Source organism: Pongo pygmaeus, chromosome 1 (genome assembly GCF_028885625.2).
Source record: "Pongo pygmaeus isolate AG05252 chromosome 1, NHGRI_mPonPyg2-v2.0_pri, whole genome shotgun sequence".
NCBI classification, from domain to species: domain Eukaryota; kingdom Metazoa; phylum Chordata; class Mammalia; order Primates; family Hominidae; genus Pongo; species Pongo pygmaeus.
The window spans coordinates 50566567-50577330 of NC_072373.2; positions in this window are offsets into that span (position 1 = coordinate 50566567).

Consider the following 10764-nt stretch of genomic DNA (forward strand, 5'->3'; position numbering starts at 1 on the left):
AATTCTTCTACTTGAATATAAGTAGAAAGGCAACTGGAAGGGGACTGCAAAATATTAAAAGCAAAACCACGCCCTGTTCTCTGATGTCATCCTATGTATCTTCATTCCTTGGCTACTCACGTTTTATACCTGAGCCAGGCAGATCTTCCTTTGCTGTCTCAGTAAAAGAACAAGAAGAAGTACCTAGTTTTAAAATAATGAATAAATCTAAGACTTTTAACAAAGAAAATACTAGTATATTAATTAATATCCTATTGTGTTTCCCTGAAGTCAAGAGATGAGTCATTTTTCCTATGGTGTTAGGTCTTATCTGATAATCAAAGTGATACAATGTATGGGCCATTTCACTGAAGATTCATTCAGCATGTTCTTGCTTATAACCCCCTGTATCAGTGTATAATCTTGTGTCAGGTCATACAGTTCCCACATTGTACTATAGTATTTTCAATTTTCTATTGATTGGCTAGGGCTTACTGTTACATATGAGGATGTTAGTCTTCTGGTAATTGACATTTCATTGGGGCTGGCTGAGCCCACAAATGGGCATTAAACTTTAGATGTCATGAATTTTGCTCTTTGAAAATAATCGTTTGCATTAGTTTTTTTTTCTTGCTTAGGTTGAGTTTATCCTGAGTACCAGTATTCCTTTCCTCTATGTGTTTTAATATGTCACTTTGGGGGAAGTATATTTGTTGATGTGAATTAGCTTTTGAACATCCTCAGCAATGAATTTTGTTGCATTGTTTGTGTTTTCTTCAATTCTTTGCCAAAATGTGATTCAATTTGTACTCTTGAGTTTACTAATTATTCACTACACTGCCAAATGGGCCTATCATTCCAAATTTTATTGTATATTTATAGAGTAATAAAGCTCTATATAGACAACTAAGGCACCATAGTGCAAATAAATTATCAATTCAGTTGCTGATTTCCCTGTTTCCCAAATTTATTATGTATCAAGAAAATGTGTAAAAATAGTTACTTATTGCTTTTAATTGTTCCTTAAAAAGCCCACTTAGCACCATGGGTGCAGGATGAATTTTATTTCTTCTTTCACTTGTTACTGTGTCCTGTGTTACAAGTGCTTATGCCATAAGCAAAATTTCTTCAAGGTAGCTTTAAAGGGGTAGTGATATTTTAAAAGTTTAGATTCAGGAAAACCCCGATGTCCTTGGAAGTGTGTAGCTGTAAGAATTGGCAAACATAACTTACCTGTGTAATTCATTTTTAATAAATGCATTTTGAAAATAAATATGAGTTAATTAACTTTTTACTAGTCTACTGTGCTTCTCATGCACTAGACATTTCTACTTTAATGAGATCGTTTGAATTGAACTCCAAACATTAAACTATGTTTGCTTCTTTTATTATTACCATGCTATTTATTGGATGATGTGATGGCAAATAGACACTTTCTTTCAGAAGCTGGTAGAATTTTTGTGTGAATTTGTGGGATTAATAAATTAAGATGAGTCTTTAACTTTTGCATAGCATTTCAGAGGTATTTCTATAGCTTTAAGCTCTCTCTTCTGGAGAGTTGGTTTCAAAATCATGTTGAGAATTAGCCAAACTACTCTGTCACCTCCTCTTTTCCAGCTCTGCATGTAACCACACACTTGGCACACTTGCTTCTTTCTCATTGTCCTTGAGGGACATGGATGCACCCATGTTCGGTATGAGGGTTCAGCAGCTTACATGAAAAACATGCAATATAATACATGTGTAGGAACACATTTGGCATGAATATTTATGTACATATAAAGACATACACTTGTAATTTAACCTTCATTAGCACAGTTTTCAAATGTGAAAAAAATTCTGTAAAATTGAATTTAAAGCAGACATGGTTTCACTTGTATTAATACTTCTTTTTCCATCAGTGGGAGGAAGAAGCCACATATCAGAGAATTAAACTGTAGACAGGATTCATATCAATACTGAATTTAATATTCTCTCAAAAGGTGTAGTGGGAGTGAAGGATGTTCATAGAAGCAGAGGAATTATCATGGCAGGTCACGAGGCACCTAAAGTGCTTGGCAGGGCTCCTAGAAACACTTTGCTTTACTCTTTCTTAAAAAGCAAGGGATGATTATTTAAATTTTCTTGGTTTAAACACTTTTTTCTATAAAAATTAAAATACTTTTGCAATACCTATAACCACGATTTCTTGAGCACCCATCATGTAACCCTTATCACCACTATGCAAGGGAAGCTTTGTTATCCCTATTTTACAGATGAGAAAATATCAAGGTTGGAGTTTTTTTTATTATTTGAACATGTAATATATTAAATAAAACACATATTTAGGAACCAAAGCCAGCTTAACTGATTTCAGAGAAATGTTTGATTCTTTTCTTCATAATGACTGTTTAATAACTGTTTTGTTTGAACTTGTGTGGCCAACCTCATCCATGGTGATTTTCCAAATCACCTATTTTTTTGCTGTTGTTGAGAATCTCTTAAGTCATTCATTTATTCACTGGACATATAATTATTGATCACCTGGTGTATGCCAGCCACTGTGCTTGACCTGTTCTTCTGGCCTGAAAAATATCTTCCATATTTAATTATCACACAAGTGATGATATGGTTTGGCTGTGTCCCCACCCAAATCTCATATTGAATGATAATTCCCACAATCCCCACGTGTTGTGTTGTGGGAAGGACCTGGTGGGATGTAATTGAATCATGGGGGGCAGTTTCTCCCATGCTGCTATTCTCATAATAGTGAGTGAGTTCTCATGAGATATGATGATTTTATAATGGGCTTTTCTCCCTTTGGCTTGGCATTTCTCCTCGCTGCCGCCATGTGAAGCAGGCCATGTTTTCTTCCCCTTCCGCCATGATTCTAAGTTTCCTGAGGCCTCCCCAGCCATGTTGAACTCTCAGTCAATTAAACCTCTTTCTTCTATAAATTACCCAGTCTCAAGTATGTTTTTATTGACAGTGTGAGAATGGACTAATACTAGAGAATATTAAACTTAACTTTTGAGGGCGACAAACTCCTGTTCTTTCATTATTTTTTTGATATAGAGCAATAAAATATAATAGATATGAGCTTAGAACTCTCTGAATATTTATCACAAAATCTGAAAAGAGTACATTTTGCATTTCTAGGTTGTTCAATTGTTATGCCATAAATCACATTACATCAAAATACTTTAGCCATAAAAAGGGATATATTTGTGTCTTTAAGAAGGTATATTGTTTCTTCTAATAGAATGATTCTGACAATTTTATTAGGAGTGCAGTTACATAAATGAATCTTCTTTTCCTTTTTCTATTAATAAAGTGCTTTTAGAAATAAATTACTTCAATTTGTCTGTAATGGATAGGGACATTAAGCATAAGAGTGTGAACTGTTAATCATGACTGCCAGTCACTTATTTTTTACCCAGGAATTATCTCATAAATTTTGAAATTGGGTACTGGTTACTAAGTTTGTCTGTATTTCTCAATGTAAACCCATAATAAATCGATGTATTATACTAAATTAAATAATGAAAAATTCATGATTCAAAGGATCTCCTCTATCGACAATTTTATAGTGTTTAATTCCAACTGATACTCTGCTTATCCCCAGAGTTAAATCAGGCTATGGGTCTTGTTTTAATACAGGAAGTAAAAATATCTCTAAGTATTTTTGTGCAGACAAGGATTTAGGAAACTATCGGTTTTTATAAAAGTTCTTACAAAACTGCAGCAAATACTGGAACAATGGGCTCTATGATGGCCTTTCTAGAATGATTGACAGAACACTGTGGCACTCATTTGCCAGGTGAACTACTACTTTCTAACACAGGCAGGAAGATGGAGAATCAGGAGTTGAAACTGCAACTATTGAATGCGAGAATATATTAACTTGGCTGTGATGCAGGGATCAGGAAGCCAGAATCAGGCTCCCTCCCCGAGAGAAGCTTATACCCTGGAAACAGAGTCTGGTCACAGCTAAAATGCAGTTAACATACAAAACAGTACAGACTAGACTCTGGTATGCCGGGACTTGTGACCATCATCAAGGTCTCTCAACTTCCACATGGGTAACTCTGGCATCTCCATGACTTGACAACAGAAAATAGCCAATAAATGGTAAGTTGTTTTCAGTCTTTTGGTGCATCTAATTGAAAGAACTGAATTTGCATTGCCTATCATGGTTACAAGGGAAATTGAGAAGTATAGTTTTTAATTTTCCATACCCTGCAGAAGAGACAGGTACACAAAAAGGTAGAGTAGTAATTAACCACAGCTAGCAGAGGTTCTGTAGTGAATAAAATCATTTTTCAAAAACAATAATTTGAATACAGTAAGAAACAGAGAAATAGTGTTACAAAGTATCAGGCAACTGAGTGACCTAGACTCTGAAAAGTAGCCAAAAGTTTTCAAACTGTATATAGACAGTCTCCCACTTTTCTTTTTTTTTTTCCCCTTGAAAATACAGTTTATTATACACATATTTGCATATTCCATAATATATTCAGACCTTTATGATTTAATTTTCAAAGAATATCAATAACTATATATGTATGTATAAATATATACATATATATTCTTTTTCATAAAGTCTTTTTTTCTTTTGTTTTTCTTTTTTTTATCATTATTATTATTATTATTATTATTATTATTATTATACTTTAGGCTCTATGGTACATGTGCGCAACGTGCAGGTAAGTTACATATGTAGACATGTGCCATGCTGGTGCGCTGCACCCACCAACTCGTCATCTAGCATTAGGTATATCTCCCATTGCTATCCCTCCCCCCTCCCCCCACCCCACAACAGTCCCCGAAGTGTGATGTTCCCCTTCCTGTGTCCATGTGTTTTCATTGTTCAATTAAGTCTCCCACTTTTCATAGTCATTTGACTTTTGATTTTTTGACTTTAGGAATGGTTTGAAAACAGTGTGCATTCAGTAAAAACTACACTTCTATTTTTCACTTTCAGGACAGTATTCAATAAATTATGTGAGACATTCAACTCATTATAAAATAGGCTTTCTGCTAAAAGGTTTTTGTCCAACTATAGACTAATGTAAGTGTTCTCAGCATGTTGAAGGTAGGCTGGGCTAAGCTATGATGTTTGGTAGGTGAATTAAATGCGTTTTTCTGTTACAATATTTTCAATTTATCATGAGTTAATCAGGATGTAACCCCAATCTAGGCCGAGGAGCATCTGTATGTGATTTGGAGAATGCATACTTTCATACATCATTAAGTTATACCAGCATGCTGGAGTTTATTTAAAACCATTATAGTTGATTTTAAGATTTTTTTTTCTATGAGACATGAATAGTAGAATGGAACTTTATAAATTTTTCTTTGGAACCACAGAGTTTACTACTATCTTGCTACCAGGTTTTCTTCTGTCTCTACATTTCTTTCCCCAGGTTCCATACCCCTTGCTTTAAATAACAGTATTTTAACTCTAAAGTGAATATATCCAGATCCCAGATCTCTCCTTTGCATGCCAAACTTGCAGTCCCAAATTCATATTCAGCCTCTCATCTTAAATGCCTCTTGAATATGCCTTGGAAATAGAGATCTGACAATCCCACCAATTTAGAGTAAGAACGAATCTGTTTCTTTCTTATTTCCCATCTCAGTAAATCCTGCCACCACTCATCCAATTACAAAAGATAGAAACTTGAATTTCCCTTTTGAACATTACATCACATCACCAAGGCACTAGCCCAATCTGGTTGAAAGGATACTCTTAATTTATTCTCTCAAGCACACTTCTTCCCAAATTTTCCTCATCCCAATACATGTAGATGCCTTTACCATCTACCAGTTGCTCAGGCTAAAAGTTTTGGAGTCTCTCTTGATGCTTCTCTTTTCCTTATACCATACATCTAATCTATCAGCAAGTCCTGAATGTTCAGTCCTCAGAATATACTTTGAATTCACCTGCTCTTCTGCATCCTCAATGCTATTCCTTCATTCAAACAATCATCATCTCCTCCCTGCTTTACAGAGACGGACTCCAAATTTGTTTTCTACCTTCTACTTTTCGCTCATCTAATCTATTATCCATGCAGCCAATGTAAAACCCTTGCTACTGCATGAAGATTAAATGCAAAACCCATTCAATGGCTGAAAAGCCTGTTATAATTAATTCCTGCCTACCTCTCACACCTCTTCTCATTCAACTGTTCCCCTCTTTCACTACACCACAGTCATATTGGATTTAGACAGTCCCTTACAATAAAATTTCCTCTTTTCTAACTCAAAGCCTTCATTCCTACTATTCCCTGATTCATGGCATCTAATCTTTTAGAAGAGCCATAACACCAGTTCTTTGAGAGCTTTTTTGCCCATCATGTCTAAATGAGCTTCCTCGTTAAACTCTTTTATTTCCTTCTGCTTTTTTCCTTCTTCTGAACTGTTTACCATCTGTCTTCCTCATTTGACTTTATGAGTGCATATGGGAAGCTGTGTAATATTATTGTTTCAGTATGGTCATTTACTATGTAAATGACTAATGATTATTAATTAGTAAATGATTAATAATTATTTATTACAGCATTTTTTCAAAGTGAAATAGCATCTCAAAGTGTAAGTAGGATTTCTGCTGATTTTCATATATATATATATATATACAACGTATTTGTGGATTAATATTTTATATATACACATATTAATTTAAAAAGTTAGATGGGCATTAAGCATTCTAAATATTTGTATTGACTTTATTTATCACACTCTGACAGATAACTCCATGCCTTTTCTGGTCAGTGACATACTCCAAGGCAAAATGAGTGAGCATTTCACAATGGAAAATAACCACAATGGTTTTCTCACATATTAGTTCATTTAAGCACATTGTGACATGATTTTTGTGTGCCTAGTGGTATGGATTTATGAATTCTATTTTCAAATTTTAAAAGCGTAAATGCTCCAAAAATTGACAAGTGATCAAAAAAATCTTGTAGTCAAATATGGATTAAAGATACTACAAAATAGATGTGAAACAAATGAGAAAGTGGCAGAGCTAACACCTTTTCTCTTTAGAGCTACTCATTGTCATATTAAGAAGCAAAAGTAATGACACTCTAGTAAATTCTAAAAGGAGGCCGGTCAAACATTTCAAATGATCATGAAGACAATTTTCTTACAATATGACAAAACTGAGTTTGAGCATTTTGAATATGCATTACCCACCTTTGAGCCTTATAACATTGCATGCAGTTCTTTAAGCCTTCTTTATTAAAAGTCTGTTTTAATATATAATAATGTTTCTTAATATCAAATAAAATTTTACCAGAAAATATAAAATATTGATAAACAAATAGAATAACTGAAAATCATTGGTAATTGTGCCATCTAGAGATTACTTATATTTATCATTACCGTCTTCACAGATACAGTTAAATCCATTTAACCAAAATGGGATGACTTCAAATTGATCAATAAATGTTCATGAACACCTGGCAGATTTGTCAAAAATAAAAAAGCAAGAAAAACAAAATCACAAATAAAATAGATTCATTTTAAATAATCGATACTTATTAAGATAGATAACTTTTTAAAATGTTTATTGTAAGCAGGCTTGTGCTAAAATGTTAATAAACATTTTCCCATTTAATTCTTAAAATTAATCCACGAAGCTCCTGTTTTTGGTTATTCTTATTTTGCAAGTGAAGAAACTGAGGCTAGGAGTACTAAAAGAGCTTGATGAAATCATTGGGAAGGTTAAAAATGTCAATCTTCCTTCATAAATGCGACTTTTTTCTATTCTCAACTAGAATTATTTAAAATACATGTGATCCCCAGTTGCATTTTCTGAAATGATAGGGATTTTAACTGTCAATAGTCTCAGATGCTTCTCACAAAGTTTCTTTAGAAGTTAAAGGTAGTTTTAGCCTTCTGTGCTTCAAGTCTCTCATCTGTAAAATAGCATAACAGTGTTTATATTTATAATGTTATTGTAAAAATGAGATAATACATATGAGAGCATCTAGGAATAAATATAAAAGTCACAAAATATAGGTTTTTATGATAAGAAAAGGAAAAGGAAAAAAATATTCATGTGTGCCTGTGATACAAAAAATTGTCTTGGGTGCCGTGCTTATTCTTTGATTTTCAAAACAAGTGTATTGGATATCATTTAGTTGCTTCGTTTTATAAATGAGGAAATCAAGACTTAGAAATGGAGACTGTACATAGTCAAATGCTAAAAAACAAAATGAAACAACAACAAAACAGAACCAGATTCAACCCAGGCCCAGTTGACTTCAAGCTGAAGGAATGCATGAAGTTGATGTGTTGTCTCAACCTGAAATTGTTTATTTCCATCAAAAAACTGTTGAAGATCTGTTTTTCTCTGGGGATAGTATAATGAGAGATCCTTTTAAAAAATCATAATTAACCAAATAAAAAAATAATTAACCTAATAAAAACCAAATAACTAACATTAATATGCACACTTAAACCATGAATATGTTGACATGTACACATACCAGCTCTGCTGAGCTCTGTTTATGTATGTAAACTACATTTTTTTCAGTATACATATATTTAAAACTCGAGCTACCTCATAAGTTTTACATTATTAAATGTTTAAGTTTTACATTTTAAAAAGTTTTTTTAAATGTATCAGTATAGACTTATTCTACTACAGGAAACAAAAGCAAAAACCTTATTTTATTTGAAATTTCACAGCGTTGTGCTTCTCATAAGTGCTGTGATGTGCCACATGTACATGTGGTTTGAAACCTTCCTAGAGAGTAACATTACCTCATTGTAAGTATTTCGAAACACTGCTTATAAAACAAACACAAATACTATGAACTGGAGTGCAAAATTAGATACTAAAAGATTTTTAAAAACTTACAGTCTTCGGCCGGGCACGGTGGCTCACACCTGTAATCCCAGCACTTTGGGAGGCCAAGGTGGGTGGATCACAAGGTCAAGAGATCAAGACCACCCTGGCCAACATGGTGAAACCCCGTCTGTACTAAAAATACAAAAAATTAGCTGGGCGCGATGCGTGCCTGTAGTCCCAGGTACTCCGGAGGCTGAGGCAGGAGAATCGCTTGAAACCGGAAGGCAGAGTTTGCAGTGAGCCAAGCTTGCGCCACTGCTGTCCAGCTTGGGCAACAAGAGTGAAACTCCGTCTCAGGAAAAAAAAAAAAAGAACTTACAGACTTCTGATGATCCAGTTTAAGTTATGACCTTGTGGAGAAGGATACACATTTACACATTACTTGCTTTTGTGGTTAAGGGATTGTATGAGTCAGATTTTCTTGAGGTCATGCTACATTACAAATAAGCTAAAAATACTGAGTGTTTACAACTATTTATTATTCACATAAATAAATTGTTAACAGATATCATCAGCTACAGGTCAGCTGCTCTCTTTGCTTCTGGTTGTGTGTCAGATTTGGAGTTGCTTCCCCTCACTTTGTATTCTGAGAATTAGGCTGCAGGAATAGCCATAGGCTGGGACACGGTAGAGGGGACATGAACAAGAACACGGGCACAGACTTCCTATGTTTTACAAGTTCTGCCATTAGGTACCTATGTATGAGGAGTGTATCACATACACTCCCATTTCATTGGCCAAAATAAGTCACCAAAGCCAATGGGAAAGTGATATGTAATCCTCGTATGGAAAGAAGGGAGTAACAAGTTGAGAAAAATAATTCAATCCATCACAGGCACTTTGTAGGAAAGTTCTTGGAAATAGTAGTATAACATACATCCTTTTATATTCATGGGGAGCCAGTGATACTCGGCTTATTGGTTCCTACTTAATGAATCATGGAACTGAGTCTCAAGTATGTTAAGTGGCCTGCTAAACATCAGTCTCCTACTTCATATCTCCCATCTCCATAAGGATGTTCTTTCATTACTTCTCTGACTTTTGGCCCAGATCAAGCGACGGATCCTCTTTCTATTACCGCCACAGAGTAGGTAAGATACTTATTTTTGCATTTCTTTAATGTGTACCACAGTTGATTGCTTATGGTATTGATTGACTTGATTTGATGAAATATAGTTCATTCATTTATTTATTCATCAAATATTTATAGACCATTTATCTTGAGTCAGGTACTAAACTAGATGCTGTGGATAAATCTATGAATAAAACAGAAACACTCTGCTTTCATTGAATTTACATGAAGTGGGGAATATTCCATTTTTTAAATACAGGATTTGATCACTTTTTTTCTCATGATTTAAAATATCCTTATGAATTTATGTTAACATAAGTCTATTTACAAATGAAAATGACTAGAAAAGTTATATGCCATTTCATCATAGAGAATGATAAAATAGGATAAGAGCAGAATAGAGAATATAAAAAGAGGATCATGTTCTGGGATCCTTGGGGCCTCATCCTGCAAATCATTTCTTTTTTTTAATGTATAGTTTTTCCCCTGTCATTCTAGCCCCTTCTGTGTGAACCTTTAAAGTTTTAATATTTCCAGGAAAAGGTGATTAGTATTTACTTTCAGATCCTTACACTTAAAATGGAAGATTAATAATCAATAAAGTAGTCAAATGTGAGCTGCGATTTTCCTAGAAATATCTTGGTGTCCTGGGGGAGGCAGCCTGAATCAATGGCTAAAAGCAAAGTAGAAACTCAGGTACTAATCATTGGCTTGTCACTAAGGTGCCTCAGGGTCACTAGCTCCATTGTGAAATCTTTAAATTGTGAGGTAAGATTAATCTTTAAATTGCATGGAGCATTTGTTAAAAGTTCCTAGATATTATTCTAAGGATTAGAGATAAAACAAAAATAGTATTTGTGTGTTTCTATCA